We start from the raw sequence: 25,864 nt of genomic DNA, 5'->3' as shown, positions 1-25,864 counted from the left end.
AAAGGTAATATATATCGATATATTTTACTGTCATGAATCAATTTTCAGTGAAATGTAGGAATAAGACATAGTAAGCTGGAAAAATCTAAGTGAAAAAATAAAGTGAGAGACTGAAGATCAAAAGTAACATAGAAATGAAAGATACATAATTCCAACTTAATGAGGATTTTTAGGATGTTAGAATACTTAATTTTGTACTGCATTTAGTGGTGGTTTACTGTGTAGATAAAATCAGCTTTACAAACATTAGTGATGTCATATTTAGTTGTGAATTAAGGTAATACCGACAAGTGATCTACCAAAGAAGAAAACACCACTGGGAGGAAATACTTAACTTGCTCTGTTACCCTGTGCCAATAAAGGTGCACTCTACAACAGCACAATTTTCAGACTCCTTTCCTTAATAATAAAAATAATAATAAAAAAAAGGAGGTGATAAATATTTTTGCTTCCCACCCTCCAACTCTGAATCTTCATGCTTCGAACTAGGTCAAATTGAGTTGCCGTGTACCTTAAATAAAACCCGGCAAGGCTCAGTACCAGCTCTATCAGGAGTTCTCCACCGCCTTTACTCTTCTAAGGGTAGCGCTTCGGTTGTACAGGGTAAACCTCGGAGCCCAAACAGTACCTGCGCGCGGCGATGCGCCCTCTGTCACCCTGAGGACCGCAAGCTCCGACCCAACCCTTTTCCGGGGCGGCGGCCGGGCGCTGCCCTGACCTGCTGCCGTGCGCGGCCCAGGGGCAGCCCGCCCGCTCCGCGCCCCCCGCCCCCCCCGCGGCGCGCCCGGCACCGGGCCGGGCGGTGCGCCCCGCTCAGCGGCCCCGCGGACCCCCGGCCACGCTCCCGCCGCTGCCCGCGGCGATGTGGCACCTCGCAGCCCCCGCCGGAGGCCCCTCCGGCTGCGCGGCGCCTTCGGAGCGCCCCGGGCCCGCTCCTTTGGTTTAAGCTGGTGCCTGAGCCTTGGCATGAGAAGGGCGTTACGGCTCAGCAGTCGCGGACTGGCGGAGAGCAGCAGGCTAGAACTGCACTGCTGCGGCCGGGAAACGCGTACCGTGGAAAGAAATCACCTTGATTCAAAACATCCCGGGAGGAGGCGGTGGTGGTGGTAGTGGGAAGCTCCTCTTAAAACCCACAAAAATTAATAGGAGGTAGCCGGCATGCTGAACCAAGTTTTATTTTAATGCAGATTAAGTTAAAATAAAATAAAAAAGACCCCAAACCAACCCCCTCCCCCAGCAACAAACCAACACACACACAAACCAAACCACAAATAAACCCCACAACACAAAAAAAAAAAAAAAAAAAAAAAAAAAAAAAAAGAACAACGAGATCCCTTTTTTAGTCTTTTATAAACGGTTTAAGGTCTGTGAAGAGCATTTGCGCATCATTGTGGGGAGGCAAATGATTGCAAATGTTCCTCTTCGAAGACAGTATTGACCAGCGTTAGAAATACCTTCGTAAATTAAATCTCGATGGGAATCTATTTCTGGAAAAATCCTAATTAAAAATAGCACGCACACAAAACTGTATTCTAAACAAAAAAGAAAATCCCCACCACCCCCACCCGTCTGTTCTCAGACTGTCTTATCAGTGGAACTGGAAATCTTAGAGCATTTTGCTGTCGAGAAAGGGGGGTGGGGGGTGGGGGGGGGTGGGGTTGGTGGGCCCTCCGGTGGGTCTCATTGCGGGGAGATACTTCGCGGGCAAAGTAAAAGTGCCCCCTGGGAGCTACGCTCTCCTGCTGCCGCCGCCGCCGCCGCCTCTGAGATGCTACAGTATCAGGCAGAGAAGAAAAGAAATGAGTTTGGAGTTGATGCACACGCCGGAGCAGCAGTAAAAAGATATAAGATATCGACACGCTCAGCTGCATCTTGTTAAAAGCTTCCTGCGGGTTGGCAGAATGAAATCTTTATTTAAAATACACAAACTATCGTCAGGGGAGGAACGGAAGGGAAAACACTAAAAGGGCCAAACGCAATGCTTAACCCACCGGTATAAGCAAAGGAGGAGGAGAAGCGATGAGATTGGTTTGGGCCGAAGGAAAGGGGGGGCGGGGGGCATGGTGCCCTCCTTGCAGCCCAGCCACAGCAGCCACCCGGGGACTCAGTGTCTCCACTCAGCTTTGGAGAGAGACTTTCTCTTTGATGGTGATAATGATTTTTGCTCTGGTAGAGGAAAGGGACTTAACGAACACCAGAAGCATAATTTGTGCTCGCTCTTGGGTGTGAACGATAGGAAAACGTGCCTCACCACCACATCCACAGCACCGCTCTCCTAAGTGGTGGTGCTATTATTATTTTATTATTGCCAGCCGGTGGCTTTAAAGGTACATTATTTTAATGCATTATTAATTGTTTTCCCAGGGAGAGAAGGAAGGTGGTGATAGGGCTTATTATTATTAATAGCGCGGAGCTCGCTCGCTCGCTCCTTTCGCACACGCCGGGGAGCGCGGTGGGAGGAGGCAGCGCCGGGGGTAGGCGGGCGGCGGAGCGCGCCCCGCTTACCGGGCTCGCTGCGCGGCTGCGGCGCGCACACGCGGGGCTTGGCGCAGCCCCCCGCCGCTCTCTCCCCGCCCCCCCCACCCCACTCCCCAGCCCCGCCAGCCGCCGCCGAGCGGAAAGTTCCGCGGGCAGCTGCCGGCACGGTCCCCGCCCGGAGCGGCACCCTGCGGCCGCCACCTCCCCCTCCCCGGCTCCGCGAGGGCGGCGTGGCTCCGCGGCCGCTAAAGTTGCGGCGGGGCTGGGGGGCCGCCGCTGCTGCCAGCCATCAAGTGGCTCGTTAAGGAAATGCAGGTGAGCGGGCTGAGAGGCGGCGGGGGGCTGCGCGGGGCCCGGCGGGGAGCGCGCCCCCGGCCCCCCGGGCCGCCCGCCTGCAGCCGGCGCTGCCCGGCATGGACACGGGGCGGCCGCCGCGCCCCCGGCGAGAGGCGCCCCCCCGACCGGCGCGCGCGCGCACGCACAAACACACACACACACACACACACACACAGACACACAGAGAGACACTGACACAGAGGCAGACTCACACACCCCGACCCACCCCACCCCTCGCGCGCTCCCTCTCTCCTCCCTCTCCTCGCTCTTTCCCTCCTTCCCTCTCTCTTTGCCGGCCTCATCGGAGAGAGTTGCAGGTACCTTTTCCTCTCCCCTCCCCGCCACCCCACCCCACCTCACCCCCGCGGATTTTAGGGTGCAGGACCCTCGGGAGGGCTGCTTTTTTTTTTTTTCCCTTTATCATAGGTTAAAAAAAATTATATCGAGCTATCTGTCTTTGGAAGGACGGCTCTTTTGCAGGAGTCTGCTCTGAAACCAGGGATACCCCCAAGGAGCTAGCGGCAGCGGCGCTGGATCCCACCGAAACAGAACTGCCTGATGTGGCATGTGCTTCTCTCTTTGCAGTTCCTTCTGGGCCTTTGTGGACTAGGGGCACAGCGCGGCGCCTGACTGGCAGGAGGGGAAAGCGGAGACTTCTTCAGGTTTCCGAAGACGTCCGAGCGGACAGCATCAGTAAGTGGACACTCTGTGCTTGCTTTCCGTCCCTTCGTGCTCCTGCTTCTCCTGACACACACACACAGACATGCGTCTTTTTATATATGTGTGTATGTATTTCTGCTTTTAAGTCACACCATTCTGGTCAGGGAGGAACTGGGCCCTGGTAACTTAAACTGTTTCCAGTGAGAAAAGTGCATGAAGTGTTTTGCTTATCTTTTATGAGAAAGAATTGTAGGTGAATACTTCTGTCAAGAAACTGAGTGTGCTGAGTATTGTGTAATGTCTAGCATAGTCTGAGTGTAGGTATGTGGTATATTACAGACAAAATCTAAACAAAGGGGTGCTCCCTCAGGAGGGGTCTACAGCACGGTGTGTGATCTGCTAAGTAATGTCAGGTGACAGGGCATTCATTTTAATGTAAAATGTGCATGGACTACAGATAGAGAGTGTTCTTTTCTGCATTCAGTTGTGAGGGATTTTAGACCACACCTCAGAAGTTGTTAGTTTTTTCACAAAGTTTTATATGTATAAAATGCATGTGCATTTTTTCTTCTAATGAGGATGACAGTTCCAGACAACAGCTTTGCTTCCTAAGTGCTCTTTTGGTACATACTCGAAAGTACTGATGGCACTTTTTTAAATTGGTGAGAAAGATCTAGGGGAAAGAAAAAGATAAACTCGTTTAAGAGAGCTTCAGGGTGGAGGTGTGCTGGTTGAGCTGTAGAGTTGACAGAAGGTACAAAGATCAAATAAAGGTATGCCATGAAAAGTCTGCTGGTGGGTGTTGTTTAGGAATAAATACAACTACATCTGGGGAGGAGGACTTTTGTATGCATTATTCCTCTTGGGACAGTGGACCCATTATCAACATTTGCTGCATCTTTGGTAGAGGAAATCGCTAGTACTAGTAGTTGAGGGTTAACTGTTTCCTAGGTAGAGGGAAGAAATAAGAATTAAAAGTATGTCAGTAAAAATTTTTGCTTTTATTTGCTGATGTCTAAATAAAACCTTTGTGTTATGTCAGTAGAAATGTAGTTGAGTCAGGTGTTTTGAATGTACTGGAAGGAATCAATAGCATTTCAGCATTTTTTCTCCATTCCTGCCAAATGGACATGGATTTAAATTCTTCACGTGTTATTGTAGGGACAATATGGATTTGAATTTGAATAAAATAAACATACGTTTTATAAATTCTTGACAAATTTGGCTTATTTTACAGTACAAATTCATAATAGATGGGTACTGTAAATAAACTGCACAATCTTTTATGTATTGTGTTTGTACTGTTCACCTAATCAGAATTAACTGGTGTCATTAGAAGCTGTTAAACACACAATTACAAGTGCATTTTATTAAGCATCTCAATATGAAATTAATGTTGCATTTTCAAGTCTAATTCAAAATCAATCACAACTAATAATTGTCGCCAGGAGTAAAAGTTTATTAGGGTCAAATTACATGCTTTTCTTTGTGGAGTAAAGAAATTAGTTTGTGTCACAACAGTAAAAGTAATTGGAAAAAAATATTTAGGAAATGAATGTGGCACGAGCAGGAAGAGCTAAATCTGCATTAGCAGAATGATGACATTCAGAGTTGCTTTCAGGTATTCATATCTTAAATCTAGGAATAATTACAAAGCATAGGCTACAAGTTCTGAGGGAGTGAATCAGGGTGACTTTCATACTGCATCACAGTACTCTTTGGGTAATTGACAGTAACATTTATAACAGAAAAAATACCCAATGAACTTGTGAACTTGATATAAAAGGATAACACATCTGCTGGCTTAGTAAAGAATCGTACTGTTATTATTTTAGTACTATGGATTTATCTGTCAGTTTAAAAGAAAGAGTTTTTCCTTTTTTTTTTTTTTTTTTTTTTTGAGTAGGTAACATTTGACATGGTTCATTTGTGTTGTACTCCCTGTGGGTAGAGCATTAAAATAATATATCCAGATAATTTCAATGAACTGTTTGAGACTGCATATAGAGAACTTTATTAGGTTATGCTTCCTGTTCTGCTAGGTGGTCTCAAACATGCAATGGTGAATGAGTAACGAAGTGTCTATTTTTACAATTAAAAAAATAGATTAAAATATATTTGACTAATCAGCCAATCTATTTGTCAAATTCATATTAGTCAACACATTGTCAAATAAAACACAACAATACATTGTTTAGGTTGAATCACAGCATACTTAATGGCTTTAGTAGTTTGGAGCATGCTCTTCATTATTTGTCTTTGGTTTTTCTTTAAATCTAGGTTATCTCTAGGCAATACTTCAGTATCTGTATGAAAAATGGCTTGAGAAATACTCTTTTTTGCTGTAATTACTGCTTGCCACTGTGGGAAATGACCTGAGTCAAATCCTGGCAATTAAGTTTGATACATATCATATTTGATCATATATGTATGTTCAATCTTGAGCATAATTGCTGATGTAGGAAAATGTCAAATCAGGTCAATCTAATTCAGAAGAAACAACAGAGGACTTAAGGAAGACCCCTTGTGAAGATACAGAGTTGACAGAATAAAGTTGCATATGCCAGCAGTAATGTTTTATTATGCAATTGTTCTTGTTATTCAGATCAGATAATGGCCTGATGAAATACATAAGCAGTCTGCAGGAAATGAATGATTAATTCCTCTAATGTGTGCTTGTTTTAAGAATTCTTACTAATAAAATCCTACATACCTGCATTGATTTGTAGTAGATAAAGTCAAACAACATTGTCTATGTTAATATTTATTGCTTAGTATACCAAGGTACTACCAAACTTTGTGGTGATAAACTGATGGAAAAATTATGACAGACTGTTCATTCTTCATTATGTGGCTTTACTGAAGGAACTGACAGTATACAAACGAACATGATGCTTTATAGCACAAAACATTTTCACATGGTGGATATGATAAATATCACATTACACACAGATTTTTTAACCAGCTTGTTTTGTGTTTCATATTTTAACATTATATATTATTTAACATAATTTTACATTTAACATAATATTATATAAACATAATGCTTACATAGCATTAATAACTTTTATGCATATGGATGCTAATTCTACAGGTTCCGAGTACTATAACAAGTTGGAGACACCAAGGTATCATTGGCTACACTGGAAAACAGGCATGTTCAGCACTTTGGGAAAGGTTACTGACACTTTTTATCATCTAAAACTTGTTCAATGTGAAAACAGATTGGTACCTGAATCCCACATATTTAGAGTAAGCTTAATTGATTTAATATCACTTTGAAGACCTTGTAAGCAGCAAATGTGCTTGGCAGCAAATATAAATTTAACAGTGGCATTTATGCAAATTATCTGTAATTTAGGGATGGATTTTGATATCTGTACTCAAGGAAAGTAGTTCTTTTCCTTCATTAGTAGTCACAGGGATTCTAAGGAAACCAGCTGGGAAGAAGGAAACATTCAGGGCATTCTTTAAAAATGAAGACATAAAAAAAAAAGAAAAAAAGAAGAAAGAGAAAGAAATAAAGGCCATGGAAATATCTTGGATTTGAAAGTATTTGGTCTGGAGAATGCCTGTTTATGTGTCTTTGGATTTTTTTTGCCATGCATGTTATAAGGTCATTAGTACTAGAACTTTCTTAAAGCACTTTTATGTTATCCACTCTTCTAGACTTTCCACCTTACAGTTTTGCATCTATAATCCTAACAGAAACTCTGATGAAGTTAACAAGGGGTTTTGTGTCACAGTGATAACAAAACGATGGCAGTTCGGTTACAAAGTATTGACAAGTAGTGCATTTGGTCTATAATTTTTTAACACATTTGATTGCGATGAAAAATGTTTAGTAGTGAACAGATGGATTTAAAATTCCAATAGGAAATAAGCAGTAGGCATGGATGAATTAATTCTCAAACAAGAATGAAATGTAGTTAATAATAAAGACTAAGAGAAGAAAATGTGCACACGAGATTAGGCAAAAGGAATGCATAATGGGAAAGTTTTTTTAGCATTCTTAATGCTGTTAGTTGCTGCCTGTCAGTTCATCTGTTCTAGTGGTTTCTTTAATAAGATTCAGTATAAAAAAAAAACAAAAGCTAGCAATAAATGGAAAATTACAGAGATATTACTACATTTGTGGTCAATACAAGGATTGAATTATGCATCTGTTTTCATTTGTTCTAAATAACTGCAGAAACAGTCCTATTTCTCCTATATTTATTCTATTAAATATGCTTTATTAAGTGAAAGCTATTGTGCAGGTAATCTCATTTTTTACACTCTCTATTTCTTTACTGTCTACTTTGTAACTACTTCTAAAAGTGCATTTTTTAATCAATGCATAAGCTTAAGATCTAGTTGAATAAGATTTTTAACTGAGTTGACACTGCAGAACCTGGTTTGTAAAATCAATTTTATAAAATTTCTGTCAGCAGCACTGTAAAATTTATCACAATACTAATATAGTTTAAATTTATGCTGGATACAGACATGTTTTAAATGTCTTTAAAGTTGTTTGAATACTATTACACTTTCCAGATTATGCACTTACATTGTGCTGAAATGTAAAATTAAGGTTTTAGAGATGTAGTTGGAGATTTCTTGATGTGTATGTTTCTGATATGAAGAAGGCACCAAAAAGTCCAGTGATTTTTTTCTTAAGAATACTGTGTGGAATTTGTACCAGCTGTAAGCAGCATGAGAGCTCATGTACTTCCCAGTTGAAAGATAGATAGGTATTATAGACCTGCTTTCTCTAAACACTGGGTGTAGAAGAATGCTCTGTACGGCAGTCAGTTCTTTGCTTAAGTCTCATCTCCCTGTGAAAAGATGGAAGGGCGTTTAAGCTGCATTCTTCAGTACGTTTCAGGATGACTATTCAAAAGGTAAGGTGAACATTTTCATGCATACAATGCATTCTGCTCTATACCCTGAATTTAAAAAATAAGAGCTATATACAGTGGTAATCAAGAAATTACTGTTTCTTGCGCTGCTGCTCTTTATTTGGTTTTAGCTTGCCTAGTTCATTTGCAAAGCATGTGTAACACTGTCCAGCAGTGAAATGTTAAAAGCTTATGCTTTGTGTTCACAGTGGAAGAGGTGGGCTGGAGAGGAAGCTGTTCCAGCAAGGGTGATTGCCTAGTCTGTAAATACGAGGACGCATGGTGTAGCGGGTTGTGGGACTAGTGAGTTGTTCTGCTATTACTGGAACTGTGTGAGTAAAGGTAAACTCATATTTCCAGAGTGTTCAAGAAACCTGGCTGGTGGGCTTCTTAATATGATGGTTGATCTAAGGTGAGCAACCTGAATAAAGGTCCTCTGGTGGCAGCAGGTGGGAAGTGTACACCAGCCAGTCTTTAGGGAGCTGTAATTCCTGAGGTTACTGCAGCAGAAGTAACTGTGTAAGAACAATTGCATCTACTCTAGTCTGTAAAGTGATTTTTAGACGCTCATGCAGCAGTTTAACAGTCAATGTGGGAGTGTGTCAGGCAAAGTAACTTTGCTCTAGCTTTGACGCATTCTCTCTCCCTCTCTTCCCCCTACACTCTTAAAATGTATCCTTCTGTGTGGTGCAAGGCATACAGTCTCAGAAGGGCCTGTGCTACGTAGGACAGCATCTAAAGTAGTGTATGCTCGGCTCTGTATTCTCACCTTCCTCACTCTAATTTTAGACAAAACTGGTTTCCTTTTGTCTTCAACAAAAAGTAGGCCTCCACATATCATATTAATTTACGGTCTAAAGATTTTTAATATTTTTTTTTCCCAAACAGGAGTTAAATAAGAATGTTTACAGTACAGTTTTTGAGTCTACACTGAAAGAATTAATTTTAACCTTAAAGTCTTCAACTTCTGATGAAGTAAAACATACTTTCAGTACTTGCACATAAGAGTTACATCACTGCTGTCCCTTTAACTTACTTGGGTGGCTACAGAATTGCTGGCAATGACAAAACATAAAACAAAATGACATCTGTAATTGCTGTCCATTTGGATAGAAGGATGTAAGGATAAACATCACATCGATATAAAAGTGACAAAAAATCCTACAGGGTACTGTGTTGACATAATTTTGAGAGATTTTCTTTTACATTGAAAGGAACGTAATCTGTGATGTAGTGTTAGGTAAAGCTCAATAGCAACATCAGTTCTCAGTGGAAGGTGTTTAAAGAGGAGAATACATATAAGCCATCCACGACTGCATGAGTTGCTTTCTTTTTCTTATTGCAACCATGAGGTTGCCAGATGGCATCCTCAGACTCCTTTAGAGAGCCGGAAAACCATAAGGAGTGCTATCTTCATCAGAAATCATAATAATATCATGAAATTACAGTTGATACATTTCTTCATCTAGGTTTTCCTTAAGGAAGTGTGTGTTTTTTTGGCTGTTAATTACTGTGGGTTTTGACCATAGCAGAAATGTACTCATGCATTAGCAGTGCGAGCCTACTCCTTAACTGTCAGTATAGCTAGGATATTAGAGTTCATACCATAAGAAGTCAGACTTGAAACCTGTTCTGAGAACTGTAGAATTCCTGTACTGGGATGAATATGCTGGGAGAGGTTTGATCAACGTTAAACTACTATTACTGAAATATCCTACATTTGCTAGTAGAAGTACTTGAGGAATTTATACAAATTCCTGTTTAAGAAGAAATGTAGTTAACTTTTTTGATGCTACTGTAATCCTCTGCAAGTCTGTAGGTATGGATAAATAATAAAAGTGAATTTCAAATAACACATATAACCTGTAATATGATTTGTATGCCTACTGTTCATACAAGTATTCCTAATGAAGAGTTGTGTTAATCATTGATATTCCTTCACAAATGGAAGTCTGCCCAGTAAAGTGTGACATTAATTTCAAATTTGACATTAGTAGATTTGGGCTGGCATCATTAACATACCAACTGGAGTACTTCAAAAAAACCAAACCCAAAAGAATAGAAACATTCTTGATGCATTAACATAGTGATAACCTTTGTTCTCCTTTGGATTATTTAGACACTTCTTCAGTTTTAAGCACAGTTATTCTCCAGAATTGTCCTTTCTGCATGTGAATAAAATATATATGAATGGCTTTTTCACACAACTTACATTGTAATATATATATATATTAAAGAAAATGCTGAGCAGCTAGACTTGCGTTATGCATTTGCCTGTTTTTGCAGAGCATAGGCTTTGAAATGGGCCATATGGTTGATTTGACTTCTCTTTTTCCCTGTGAACCCAGTCTCCTCTGATGATTCAGTGAAGCTTAGATCAGTTAGTGAGGTTGGAGATTCTTTTGTCAAATGCCTTAGCTAGGAAGTGTACAATGGACTGTAAAACTTCAGGAACAGCCAGAAGGTATGTAGGTCACCAAAAATGGGTAACCAGATACTGTTAACTGTGCTTCCTCTATCCATGAAAGGGTCTCCTGCAAAATTAATTTATTCAGAGAATTGGGTCAGCAGCATACAATAGGTGTTATTTGAAGAACTGAGAAGAAGTTTGAAAGCAGGGTCAATTATTTTATTCTGTATTTTTAGAACAAATTGCAGTGGGCTTCCTGTGCAGTTTGGTTTTGATTTTCCATTCTCATGGAGGTACGAGAAAGGATGTAAAGTTGTGCAAAAGTCATGTTAGCTACCAGAGGCCATTGGGTGGAATAAAGTGGTCAGGCAGCAATTTGTAATACAAAATATTGTAGAATTTAATAATTTCCTTAGTGCCTTCCATATAGGTTGTGGTGCTCTCCCAAGCTAATCAGAATGCATGATTACTTCTGTATCTCTTTCCTTTGAGAACCCCCTATAGGTTATTTGTTTTCTATTATATGATCATTAGATAAAAGTGACTTTTGTATTTGGCACAAGAGTAGTAAGTCGTATTGCAGCACCTGTGTTACCTTATCAACTGTAGGTTTTCCGAGGTTTCTATAGGTGTGGAAATGAAGTCCCTGCATGTTCCCGTCATCATTTTCTACATAGGAACATATATTAGAAAATGCCTAAATGTATTTGTGCTCAGAATCATCTTTGTTTTCTCATCATGGAAGCCAGCCTTTCCCATCGTTCCCTGTCTTCCCCTTTTTCATACCCTTCCTCTTCAGAAAGCTGGAACATGGTTAAAATGTCTGATTGTTTTGAAATTAGCTCATAACTTGGATTTCTGTTCCTTCTTAGTGATCCTGAGGATAGTCACCCTTTCTCCTTGGGTAAGAATTCACTTTTAATTAGGGTGATATCCTTAACTTTGTTTTTCCTACAACTGAGAAAAATGAGAAAGAGCGCTCCAGCTTAGGTAAATATCAGATGTTTATTAATGTAGGGTGAGAGATGAAGAAGTAACTGACAGTGTGCTACTGGAGTTATGGAATTAATAAAGTAGCCATTTATGAATGTTGGGATGAGCTAGGTGGATCGATGTATTTGGGCAATACTCAAGTGCAGTTATAGAGATGACATCATCCCCCTACCCCTGACAGGTGTTGGTTGCTTGAGAACTTAATGGAGAGGGAGAAAGAAGCCCATGAATATTCCTGATTTTCAGTGTTCTGTTGATCTTGTTGATCATCAGTGCTGAACAAATTAAGAAGGCATAAATTGTAACATCTACTTAAACATTTATTGGTTACTTAAATAAGATTTTGATAAAAAATAGTAATAATTGGAATGTATGTTCCATTGTATATTCAAAAAAGGGGATTGCTAGAGCATACATGAAGAGGAAGGAAAGGTAGGGAAAGTGAGAACAGAAAATGGGTAAGTAGTGGGAATGGAAGAAATCCTCAGCAATGAAGGGAGTCCTGTTATTCAGGTCTCTGGTGCAGTGTCAAATCAGACGATACTTTCTTTAATCACTGGGGATGACATTTAGTTGCCTAACCATGAGTGGCTCGTGCCTTTTAAGATGCCCTGAGGTCTCTGCTCAGCCCCAGGCTACTGTTCTCTTGTACCATGTCTGCCAGTCCCATACAGGTACTTCAGAAAACCAAGAACATATACAATTCTAATTTATCTGTGTTTAGGATTAGGAATTGTGCATGTATGTATTCTCATATTGTACCTAGAACTTTGCCTTTCCTCCTTGTCTTTCCAAAGGCAAGGAATTTTTTCATGTTATACTAATTATATCTGAAACTAACAGGGAGAGCTCCCTTAATCACTTGTACTTAACTATCAGCATAATTAGATTAATTATATTTTAGAGATATTCTAGTAATCCTATCATGCCTGTATACTGTGTGTGTTGGAAGTGACATCATCCTTGTCTTCATATTCTGAAACAAGTTTATCTGGTTTTTGTTTGTTTGTTTTGTTCTCATTTTTTCCCCTTTTCATAAGTGATACACAGATTGATGGAGTCCAAAAGCTTATGCTGCTAACTATACGCCATCCACAGCATCAACTGGTGTGCTTTCCTGCTCTGACACCATGCTGGTGCCTCTGAGGAAAGGCACAGGGGCATTGCGAAAGTGATGAACTGTGTAATGACACACTGCCTTGTTCTTACTTGCTGCTTTGGTTGGTCACCTTTTTCCATTTCTTGGAAGGGAAAGGTGGACCTAGGCATTTCTGTAATGTAATTATGCTGAGGTGAAGTGTGTTTTCTGGTTTTCTGTTATTGACATAATGCCCATTATTCAACCAGTAAAGATTACTGGCAGTAGTATTTTCTTCTGAGGTCAGGGCTGTTGATTTTGGAGTATAAGCAGAGCTGATGCAGGAAATCTTAAGGTAGTAATTCAATTTGGATTTAACTTTTCACGTAATTTGTTTTGGACAGAAAGTTTGAGGTACATGAATATACATTGACTGAAGTTATTTGGACGTTATGTGCATGAAATGGTTGTTGCAAAAGACATTCAGAGTATTCTGCTTGATAAGGGGTATTGGGAATAGTATGCACAAGAGACTGCTTTTACGGATGGAGGTCTCTGTAAACTATTGAGCTTTTAGAAAGGTTAGAGAATAGATCTTGTTTGTGAGCCAGAAACATTTTCCATAAACACAAAACAAAATTACCTTCAAAAGTTATCCGAATAATCACACAGAATAGAGCAGTTTCATAAGCATACAAAAAGATCCAAGAAAACCTTAGTCTGTATTGTTTCACCGGGTTTTATTAAGATATATATGGCCCTCATCAATATTCCATTGCTGCAGGATGGTATTCCAGGTCATGCAAAGCATAACATCTAACATCCGTTTATGTTGTTTCACTGGCAGTCTACATTTTATGGAGTTGGAGAAACAAAACAAAAATAAAAGACATTATGCCAAGTTGAGATTTAGTAACTTAACCTCACTCTATGTCTCTAAAAGTGGTACAGTATCATTTGTTGTCGTTTATGTCTGAATCATATAAAAGTTTTGATCCAGATGGAAACTGGGGGATAATAAGGTGACTGATAATTCTGATAATAATAAATATGGTGAAGTCTTTTTGAGTGAGACTGAAACCATGTTGTAAAGTTCAGAGGAAGTTGATTTTTTTCTTGCACAGGACTCAAGGAGAAAGTATAGGAACAGAGTGGACAGTGTAATGCTTGTAATGTGTCTTTTTTGTCTGCTTTGCTATTAAATTGTCTTTTTAGCTGCGTTAGGAGGGAACTTGAATGGCAAGGCTACCCTGCAGAAGAACATTCACAGTGACTTCTTTGGTAGAAACTTTCTTCCTTATTTGTAGCAGCTACATCTCACTATTAACTAAAAATATAATTTTTAAAATCAGTTCCTCCATAAGCAGATATGGTAATTTCCAAAGGGATGTTTTGTGATAATGGCTAAAAAAAATGTTAACAATGATCTAAGGTCATTTCACCAAAGTTTCTTTGAGCAAGAAGGTTTATGTTACTAGCTGCAGCTGGAGTTCCGTTTCTTACTTTCTGGTGCAATGTGGTGGGTTTTGGTGTTGTTTTTTTTTTTTTAGGGAGTGGTGGAGAGAGGGTGTGTTGGTATACATGTGGGAACATCTAGTGATTGTATTGTCTCACTGTATCTCTGTTAATTCTGAATTGCTAAATAGATGTTTTAAGTTACTGGAAAGTACACTGTCACCTTCATCTTCTCCTTGTCCAACACATTCTGTTAATACCTTTTGAATGTCTTTGTCAGGGAGAAATAGCAATAATTCTTGGTAGTACATGTCTTGAACACCATCTATACACTTTCTTAAAGTAGATAATGGTATAGTTGTGAAATCTGTTATACCATGTTGGGAAGTTAGTTTTTAATAAAGCAGTCTAACAGTATGGTGTTATGCTGTTGATTTTTTTTTTTTTAAAAAAAGCTAAATGTCCAAGTTAATACCACATGCTCTCGGACAGTACTTTTTTTTAATCTTTGTTAAGGGCAGTGGAGGATGAATTGAGAAGAGAAACAAGCACCATTGTACTGCTTGTGTACTCCCTGGCTTGTGATGAGGGCTGAGCATACCTTACCTCTGCACTCAGGGAGGAATTCGGTTTATCACGCAGGTCCATCCCTTTCTGCTGCCTGTTCTTACAAGATGGAGACTAAAGGAGCTTTTTTAGTGTTCAGGAACAAGTAGTCAGAGAAACTAGAGCTGATTTAAAAACCTGCGTTGGTTTCCTCCTGGGATCAGCAGCTCTGCTCATATGTTGGGGCAAGCCTGTGCCCTGTTCCACTGTGACAGCTCCAGTGGAGTGAAATGCCCTGAGAGTCTGTGCTAAGAATCTAGATGAAAAATGCTTCTTTCCTGTGGAAATTTTGAAATACCATGATTTGACTGAAGCTGTCTAACTAGTCAGGCAAAAAGAAGGATACCTTGGTGAGAATTTGTGAAGGCTATCTTTTTCGGCTTGTTTATCTTGCCTTCAGTCAAAGTGGGTAATGAGGTGGGAAATAGCTCAGATAGTTTTCTGTCTTGAACTTTTGACAAGAGCAAACCAGTCAAATAATTAAGCGTGTGTGTGTGTGTAATTTTTTCCATAGTCTATATTTAAAGGGAGCATTACTTGTTTTTTCTCAACATCCTTATACAGAAACACCTTTCATATTGTTTCCATTTGTAAAATACATTCCTATTGTAATACTTAAGTAGAAAAAGATGACACGTAAGCGTAAGCGTAGTTTGATTTTTATCCAGATAAGCCCTGTAGTAATGAGAACTGGCAAAATCTGAAAACAAGGTATTTAAACAGTTTTATAGGTGTATATTTTTGTTAAGGAAAACAAATAATCAAGCGTGACAGATGAGTTCAGATATTAGTGGAATAGTAGCTGAGATGTTAATAGGATTATATTTCCCTGACCATCTCTCTTAATCCCTATAGCCCTTTACTTGCCTACAGAGGAACTACCGTATATTTGAAGGTGTAAATAAACAAACGTGTAGCAGGGAGTATCAGACTGGGCACTTTCATGAAGCAAAGATGCCCACTCAAGAAGAGTGTGGCACTGCTAGGCTGTTACAATGGCTCTGAGAAGGATCAGTTTGTGCTTTCTGTAAGAGTTTCACAGGGAAGGTGGTGGGCAGGAAACTGAAGGAAAGGATACAATGGATGGACTTTCCACCACCACCACCCCGCCCCCCCCCACCCCCTCCCCCTGGGGATCAGGAATCAAGTCTTTGTCTCCTCTATTTTACAAGGTAGTTCCAGCATGCTTTTTGTCCCTCCCTTACAAATTTTGCAGTGCATTTTAATGTGGTTGGTATATCCTAGTAGCTACAGGCAAACCTTATTCCCAAAACTGCATTGAAAAAGGAAGTTATTGTAATATGCATCATGAGTAAATTAATAGAGAAACAGAATATTTTTTCTCATAATATTAAATTGGAGCGTTAATTCAACTATGCATCAATTTCAGAGTAACTTGTAAAGTGAGATATAATTGTCCTTGCTACTCACTTTCATGATGGTGTTAAAAAATAACATTCTCATCATTAGAGTGTTAGTGAAAATACAGAGGAAAAACTCCATAATTCCAGCAATGCATATTCCAAACAGAAACCGTTTAAGCCTTGCCAGTAAGTTTACATTATTTTAAGTACTAATTGCTCATTTAATGTTTACATTCTCATGGTGATCAATGGTTATTTTTTTGTTTGAAGAAGGCTGTAACATGATTCTTATAAATGCTTCCCAGGAAAGACTGACATATAGCACACTTCTCCCCTCCTGTATGCCCCCCACTATGTAATCATTGGAAAGATTTCAAAAATCGGTATTTAAAACATGTGCATTAGAAACACACACATCATTATAAAATATAGCCATATGAACTAATTAATTTCATTGTGTTACATTAATCAAATAGTTGCAGTGGCAAGCACAGAAGATATATAACATAAAAGCCAGAAATACTCAAGTCATAAGCTACTATTGTACATGCAAATATGAATCTTACAGGGTAACAGCCTCCATGTTAATCATGGGACACCTGGGACCAGCTGGCATAGTTAATGCCTTGCTAGCAAGAATACTTTTTCATGTGCTTCTTTTATACAAGTTCATCACCAGCTAGAAAACATAAGTACTCAGTCAAAGTTTATGAAATTTGAGCGAGTTGTTTCCTCTTCTTTGTAAGACTATATGGTGCATGTATCATCAATTCTGTAAACAGAAACAGCAAAATCTACTGCCGAAATACCCATTCAGAACATTTTAAAAATAAAAGCAGACTTTTTTTATACTCCTTGAAGATGACAGTATGGTCGTAGGTATGTTGTGAACTGCAGACCGTTTTGTTTTCTGGCAGCATCTCAGATCGCTCCAAACCTTGTTGCCTGGCTCACTAATATAGATTTAGTTACTTGACTACATTTTTCAAAAGGAAGGCTTTTCTTGTTATATAGTTAGTTAAGCAAACATCTGCAAAAGATTATCATAGATACATACTTCTACAGAAACTGACAAAATGATGTGAAGTTCTTTATTTGGCCTGAAGTGCTGTAGGACAGGGAGTATCCTACATGTGCAGTACAGTGCAACAATGTCGTGTCTTTGTTTGATGTTTTGAATAAAACTTTCTAATTTTTGATCTATTTATGTATTTTTGGGTTATGATGGAAAACTAAGATGTCATTACTTACTAGTTCATTTAAAGTTATTTGAACAGTAACAGAAATGTTTTAATATATAGTATTTTAATCTGCAAATACATGTGCCAGCTATGATAGAATTCAATATGGATATGTATAGATGTCCTCAGCAGTTTGTGTACTGAAGCTAGTGTTACATTCAGCAGCAAAGTCCAACTAGCCCAAGAATTATTTAATGTTTATTTTTTTATTCAAAAGACAAACTAGTACAGTAAACACACTATACAGAACATGAACCAGAGACCTCAGTTTTGTCTGTTGAAGTAGTGTAATCCATGCATCTGGAAATCTGTAATTATTATGAAACTGCCATAAAATATGCCTTAATTTATGGTTGTTTGAAGTTGTATATATGGTGTGAAAAATCTCAGAAAAGCAAAGATACTGTGAAATGGATCAGAATGGGAGGAGGCTGTATAAAGAAGCTTCCGCATAGTCTGTCCTCATTTCATTTGGATATCACTGTTTTGGTACTACAAATAGTGGTGAATGAGAATATCTGAACTTACATTACTAAGGAAGAGTCATAAAAATAATAAAAGAATTAATAAGGAGTAATAACAAAAACCTATGTGTATGTATTGTCTGTAGGTAGGAGCAAGAAAGAATTTAGAAAAGGGAAAATATGTTCTGTTTAAATAAGAAAAAGTGATTGTAAAGCTGTACAAATGTTGTATAATGGAAATATGCAAAGTATGAAAGTCTTACTCATTAACTTATAATTAGCAGTTACCTTGGCTCATAGTTTAGGAACACAGATTCAATTAACTTATTTATAGGAATTAAGATGTTAATTAAGATTGTTGTTTAAGTTGAAGCTCCTATGCTGGATTTCAGGGATAAATTTTGAAAAATATATGATGAGAACTGGAGAACATGATTAATTTTTACTTTTTTTCTGTTGAGGTTGACATATGATTTGAATTATAAATGATGAAACCCAATATCATTTAAGTAATTAAGCCAAGCTGTTCTGAGACATTGAAAGAGAAATCTACACGATGTTTTTCTTCTCCCAGACAATGTATAAGTAAAATCTTTATATATTTACCTCTTCGAAATGCAAATGGTAAACTAAGGAAATAGCTTATTTCTCATAATTTGGTGATGTTGAAATTGTTTATCAAAATAAAGTTTATCTTTCGGTGTGGGGACATTAAGCTATTGTATCCCAAGCATGTTGTTACTTTCAAAGACTTTTGAGTTGGTGGAGGGTTTCTGATACCTAGTTAGATGAATAACTGAGGCAGTGATGTGACCTTGTAGTACTATGATGTCTTCCATTCAGTGACTTGATCAGTTAAATGGGTCAGGCTCAGAAATTTGTAAGCCATTTATCCAGCTTATGCTGTTAGTGAGCTTCAATCAGGTATCAAATGGCTTGAGAAAAACAGCAGTTTATAATAAAAATTTCTCAATCTAAAAATATTATCTGATTGGAAAGAATTTTCCAGTCTCAAATAAGTAATCTTGTGTTGTGTGATCTCCAAAATAATGGACAATGGAAAATTGTCAGGCACCTCTCTTAAATAAGGGGGAAGGTGGCAGAATTCTATATGCAAGTGTCCTGTATGTTTTGCTTATATTTAAAGATACTTATTCAGCTAAATAAAAAAATAAAGATGAAGTAATACAATACAAAGTATTACTGATATAATTCATTTGTTTGTAAAAGAAGAAAGTGGTAGGGTTTGGGATTTTTTTTTGGGGGGGGGTCAGGGGGAAGGAGGTAACAAATTCAACTGGAAAATGGTTGGGTTGTGTGGGGTTTGGGGCGGGCTATTGGTTTCAGTGGTTTGGGTTTTTTTGGTGTTTTTGGTTTTTTTTATTTTTTTCCCCAATACCTGGTATTCAGGAGTGGGGTTTAAAACACTGCTAAAACAGGAGCCAAAGGATAATGATCTTAAGGCACTTATCTTCAGTTGAAAATGACATCTGAGATCACTTTTGACTTAATGACTCTCAACTACAGTATTGATTCCTGGTCAAAGTGCTGAGAATAAAAGATTTGCAATTTTAGAGTTCCTGATGATACACTCATGTTACTCCTTTCATCCAGGAGAATCCGGTCATATGTAACAAATTATATGCTTTGTTAAATTTGTTAGAATGTGTTGTTTTCTCTGAAATGAAGAAATAAATGTAAAACTTGATATATATGATGGACATTTTTTTTTTCCCAGAGCATGTCTGAGTTCATTTTTCCTTTATTCATGTGTATGTAGACAGTTAGAAAAATCAGGAACATGTTTGCTAGCAGGGTGGGAATGGGTAAAATAAGTTAAGTTAAAAAAGAGGAAAAAAGCTAAGCAAACATACTTGCACTGTCATGAAAAATCTTTCTGTCTTGCTAGTGTAGAATACAAAATTGTGTTCACTAGATTTTTAGCAACTTGTTGTATTGGAGATAAGCATTTCATACGAAGCTATTGGCATGCAAATGTGAGTGGAAACAGGATAGAATGAATGACTAATGAAGAATAGGGCCAGCGGTCTTAAGTGTGCAGTGGCTTTCTGTTAACAGGATATATTTCATAATTATTAATTCTTTAAATTTATCTTGATTCTAAAATGCCACAAATTAAATGGGAAAGGAGAGTTGACAGTTCTTTCCAAAGAAGAGTGTCCAGAAGAATGAGATATGTGAAGAAAAGATGTTAGTTTAATGCAGAAACATTCTTGACATTGTGTGTGTGTCTGTGCGTGTGTGGAAGAGCAGCTGAGCACATGCATGTAAGTGGGTTCCTACTGCCCTCATCTGCGTGTAGTGACAAACTCCTTCAGGTATGTAATCATTTCAGTTTCTTGCGGTTGTTGTACAAAGAAAAGCAGTGAAATATATATTTTATTATGTAAATATTTTTCTCATCTGCATTGCTAAGTTGTATTTTTTCTGTGGTACAGAGGAACTGGGGTTCTGTCACAGGCAGAATATTCTGTAATTTGTATGACAACAGACTTGTTATGCAAGTCTTTAAGAGTATTAGAGCAGAAGATCATGGAATCATAGAGTCATGGAATGTTTTAGGTTGGAAAGGACCTTAAAGATTATGTAGTTCCAACTCCCTGAAATACTTAAGAATATTGTACATCCAGTACATTAGAAATCTCTTGTTGCCTGTGACTTCTGCTTGTGGAATACTATTGCATTAAATCCCAACATAAATGTTTCCACAATGTTATACAGCTAGGGTAAGCAAAGTGTCTAAACCAGGTACGTGTGTTTTGTTAGGCAAGCCCAGATCTATCTGTCAAGGGTGCAGCCCAGTGCCTGAACTTCTGTTGGCTTCTAACAGGCAACAGAAAGATATTTCTTGATTACTAATTTTTTTCTTAATACTACCATTTGTTCCAGTTTTTATGTCTTCCTACCAAACATGAATGAGAAAGAACATACTGAAAACAAAGCAAGATATCATGTGATCTCCATGTAAAGTTTCTTTGACAAGAAAGGCAACAAACAAGAGACCAGCCTATAGTTAAGGTTCCTTTCATGTCCCTCTTGGCAAAAAGAGAAGAAATAATCTAGAAGGATAGTTTTTGTTTTCCACTTTCATAGTTTATGCTCATCATTTAGCATCTTATTCAAAGTACTACTTCTGCCTCCTGCCCCAATAACATTTCTGAATTTAACCGTTTGATGAATCAATTCGATGTACAAAACCACTTCCTTATCCTTATAAAAAACATTAGGGGGATTCATTTGTTTATTCTCAGATTTATTTCAAAATCTCACCTATAAAATTAGACTGGTTTTACTTTTTCTGTAATGATTAAATGTAAAAAATACAATATTTTTACAGTTATAATAAAAAGTTCACAGAATAGTCAAAGAAGAGCTTGCCAGATGAATTTGCAACATGACACATTTGCAACCTGAGATTTTAAAGGAGTTTAAATTCCTTTCTTATCTTGATTTGACATATTTAAAAAGGAATATTCACCATCTTGCTAGTGTTGTTTGGGGAGAGGGGGGGCAGCTTTCTTGTTTTGGTACAAATTACTCAGAAAAAGTTCATATTTATTATTTGTATATTCAGCTTTTATTGCTTCACATTTGTCAACATTAAGTTTCAGTTTCTGCTTGTCAACCTAGAGAAAATGAGAATTCATTTAAACTTGACTTATCACTTGCTAAGGATGCAGTTTTCCTCTGAATTTTATATTATCAGCAAATTTAACAATCTAGGTCATTTCTAAAAATTAAAAACCAGTGGAAGTTTTAGCAGAGAGAACCCTAGTAACATCCCACTAAATATTTCTGTGTTCAGCACTTCCATGTGTGAAAACAGCAATTTTTTATGGTCGTAAATAAATTTCAAAACACCTTAAGAAACTGGACTCTACTTCTTTGTATAAAAATAGCAGAATTCTAATTCTGATTTTTGAATAATTGATGCACCCAATGCAATCTTGAGTTTTTCATTTTAAGATGAGTTTTACCATAGCTGAAATCAGTTAACAGCTTAAAGATGTATTTTTAAAAGATTTTGTGTTATGCTTTAAGAAATACCAACTTGTGCAGAAACATATTTTCATTTTTCAGTGTGTTTTTTTCTGACACTTTAACTGAATTGATGGGTTATAGTTTGTTCATCAGAGTCCTTCAAAAACTTCCGTAAACCTGAATAACTAGAATTGGGTATTTGCACAAGTCACAGAAGAGTGCTTTTGTGTGCAGGAAAGGTGGATGACTTTAATTGGGAGTCCTGTATTTTATTTTTTTTCTTTTTAAAGTAATATTCCTGTATATACTAGTAGCTTTGAGATGATTGTTTTACCTGATAGATTAGCTTCCTTTTAAGTGTACATAGTTTTTATTAGGTTTTTTTTATATTCTTGTATGCTTTTGTATAATTCCTATAAAACTAATATATAAAGTATTAGTGTACTGTTAATACTTCTAATACATGTGCAATAATATATTATTAATAAACCATAACATGTTATATGTAATCCTTCACATCTTGACCTATAAATTAGACTAGGCTTGTCTTAATGGTTGAAATTAGAATCATAGAATCATAGAAAGGTTTGGGTTGAAAGCGACCTTCAAGGTCACCTAGTTCCAACCCCCCTGCCATGGGCAGGGACACTTTCCACTAAGATCCAAGTTGCACAGAGCCCCATCCAGCCTGGCCTTGAACAGTTCCAGGCATGGAGCATCCACAGCTTCTCTGAGCAACCTCTGCCAGCCTTGCCACCCTCACTGTAAAAAATTGCTTCCTAGTGTCTCATCTAAATCTACCCTGTTTTAGCTTAGAGACATTACCTGTTGTCGGGTCACTAGATGCCCTTGTAAAAAGTTCTCTCCAGATTTCTTGCAGGCTCTGTTTAGGTACTGGAAGGCTGCTATGAGGTATCCCCAGAGCCTGTATGAAATTAGGTAATTGCAAGAAAAAATTACTATGGTGTTCTTCAAACTCAGCTGTAACAAAGGAATCATTATATAAAAGCTAAATACATGGTATAAACAGAGTTTGGGTTAAAATTATAGTTACTGGAATGGTTTGCTACATAAGGCAGATTTGTGCTACATGTTTGGCTCCTTAGAGTTAATCCTTTTTTGTTATTGGTACTTCAGTATAATCTTTCAGGAAATGAATTTTTTAGTTTTTTCCTTGTAATTCAATTCTGTAGTTGCTAATCCCTGCTTCTCTTCCCCCAGCCCACTTCTTATTTTGGAAAGAAGACTAGTATGTCACCACCTTATGCACCCCAGAAACATTACAAACTTGCTAGCAAAGTTTTCATCTGTAATCAGACACATTGTGCCTGTCCTTGCCTGCATGGTGTGGACAAGAAGAGGTGATGTTTCTTCCCAGGTTTAAGGTTCATAGCCGGCCATATAATCTCCACTGAGATGGCTGACTGAGTTTAAACAGCCTCAGATAAATCTCAGAGTTGTTTCTCATTGCCAACATTAGGGCAGAATTGTGAGACCCACAGGCTACTTTTGTTTTAATTTTTATTGGCAGATTTTGAGAGACCAGAAACTAGTGAATATGGAAGTGTCTGACTCTGACTGTCCCAGTCTAGACTTTGGTTACAGATAACATGGATGCCCTGGGCTGTGTGAGATAGTATCTGGTTTGAGCAGGACTGGTAATTTTCTCAGTATTGGTGGGAGAATTGAGGCATTAGAAGTGTTGCATTGCAGCTGCTGGGTTTTAGTGTTGTTGCTTGTGGTGAGACTGTGCTGACAGGGATTCTTCCCTTGTGCTAGGAGCTAATGCACTGATTTGTTTTTGTCCTAGAAGCTAGATTCAAGTGGAAGGGAGAAGTGAGGCTCTCCCCCCTTTCAAGATGTCTATTGTTAGCACAAAGTCTGTTCTGCATCAACAACAGAATGACTCTAAACCCCAGCAGAGGCAGAAGTAGAAAATGATAAAGTTTGGGCTAAATTTAAAGTGTTGTGTTTCATTAAAAAAAAAAACACAGTTGGTTTGTACACTTGGAAGTGGTACCAGCCAAGAAGGGGTGAGTGTTTTCCCCCTTTAATATATTGGCATGCCCAAAATTTAGAGAGAGGCTAAAGCTCTGGCAATTTTAATAATAAAGAGTCTGGAATGTCAGCATCAGCTTCCCCAGTGGAGTAGGTGTATTGATGTATAGTTTTACTGCACAGCAGAGATAGTGCTGGCTAAAAAAAAATAATCCACAGATTGCATGGAAGCGTGCAAAATCTGTCATCTAAATTATTGTATCAGACATATTTCCATAGTATTTGAGCCATAAAGAACCTAACCTTGATGCATCTTGCCTATAATAAAATCATGGTCACATCTAGCACTTTTTTCCAAACAAGACTTGTCAGTCCAATTAAGTACAAAAAAATTGTATTAGGCCCATTCTTAACATAGGATAGTGAACAGATTCTGTTTAATTATACTACATTCACTGTATGACTTTATGGCAACTGCTTGTGTTTAAAATCCTATAGTTGCAAAGAACAGAATTTAAAATGCTATGTGAAACTCCTTCTTCAGTATTTATATCTATTTATTTTTTTATGACAGGCAAGAGTGAGTAGTCCGAAGCACTACAGAACTTTGGTTAAGCCTCAGTTAATAAGTGTTTTAGTACACTGGACAGAATATTCATTCCAGATGTAATGTATAATCTGTGCTGGTAAAGCATTTACTATGAAAAACATAGTTTTTTCAGAAAACTGTGATTGTGTAATGAAAAATGCTTTCTGTATGAAAACAAATAAGAAAAAAAAAAAAAAAAAAAGTTCCAGGAAAAATAAGCAAACTACCAAACAACAATGATGATGACAAAACCTAAAAAATCCCACAACTGCTGAGTTTGTAAAATTGCTTGAATGCTTTGTGGGAATTGTAGTGGGGGCACTTCAGACCTGTTTTTCTGTAAGGTCTGTTCTTCAGCTCGGTTTATTTTCCAGGATTACAAAAAGGAAAACGTGCACAGTGAAGAGCTCAGATGACTTGACCAGATGTGAGATGTGCCTTATTTTACTTCCAGCATCTGTAATAAAGCCCATCTTGTTACTTTTATGAACACTAACTGTGAGAGAAAAATACAGAATACAGGAAACTGGCCACTACTCCAGCTTTCTGCAAATTTCTAGAAAAGCTGGAGGAAGATACCAATCAAGCTACTCTTTGCTAAGAAAAACAGACACCAGGTTTTACTCTGTTTAACTTAGTAATATATTGCACATTTGTATGATTTTTCCATCTCTGTCTGTCTATCTATCAAATCTTTGACAAAGTGAAGTAAGTAAGAAAATTTCTTGTAGCTGTGGAACACGGACTCATAAACCTCTGCTGTTCTTGCTCTGGCACTGCCTTTATGTTTTGTAGTCACTCACTCCAGTTGTTTTCAGATATGATTTCTGCAGCTTTCATGACGGTAGAGTTGTTTTAAAGGGTAGACTTAGCCTGAAAATTTTCTTTTTCTAGGGAACATGTCATATTTATTTGGTATATTCTTTGTCTGGAATGAGGAAAAAACAAAACAAACTTGAAGTATTTGGGGTAATAAGGATGTCAGTCTTCAGTGAGTGTAATGTAGCCTGCAGGACAGAAATGGTTGTGGTTTTTGGGTCTCCCAATTGCACTGTTTCCATGTGGCACATTAATTTTTAAGCACCATTTTCAGCTCCAAATTTAGAAAGCTTTATTTAGATTTTTAGAAATTAGCAGTGGAGGAAGAGGTTTTGAGGAAACTGGATCACGTATTGTCCTTAAGAAACAGGCTAAAGAGCTATCTTCAGGCCATCCAATGGATGGTGATACGGCATGGACTTTTTCAACAACTGCCCATCAAAAAGACACATGGAAGGTCCTTAAGAAAATAAGAATAAGTCCTCTAGCTC

General features: G+C 38.1%; 1 long non-coding RNA gene across 1 annotated transcript in view; it reads left to right on the top strand.

Moving 5' to 3' along the window:
- The first annotated feature begins 3,220 nt into the window (after window positions 1–3,220).
- LOC308056504 overlaps window positions 3,221–25,864 on the top strand; it is a 407,257-nt gene continuing 384,613 nt past the window's right edge. The window contains exon 1 of the long non-coding RNA XR_013924860.1: window positions 3,221–3,507. This is a non-coding gene — a long non-coding RNA (uncharacterized lncRNA). The remainder of the gene's footprint in view (window positions 3,508–25,864) is intronic.

This window comes from Falco punctatus (assembly GCF_963210335.1).
Source record: "Falco punctatus genome assembly, chromosome: Z".
NCBI lineage: Eukaryota > Metazoa > Chordata > Aves > Falconiformes > Falconidae > Falco > Falco punctatus.
The sequence above is the reverse complement of the archived record's forward strand: the minus strand, read 5'-3'. Positions and strand labels throughout refer to the sequence as shown.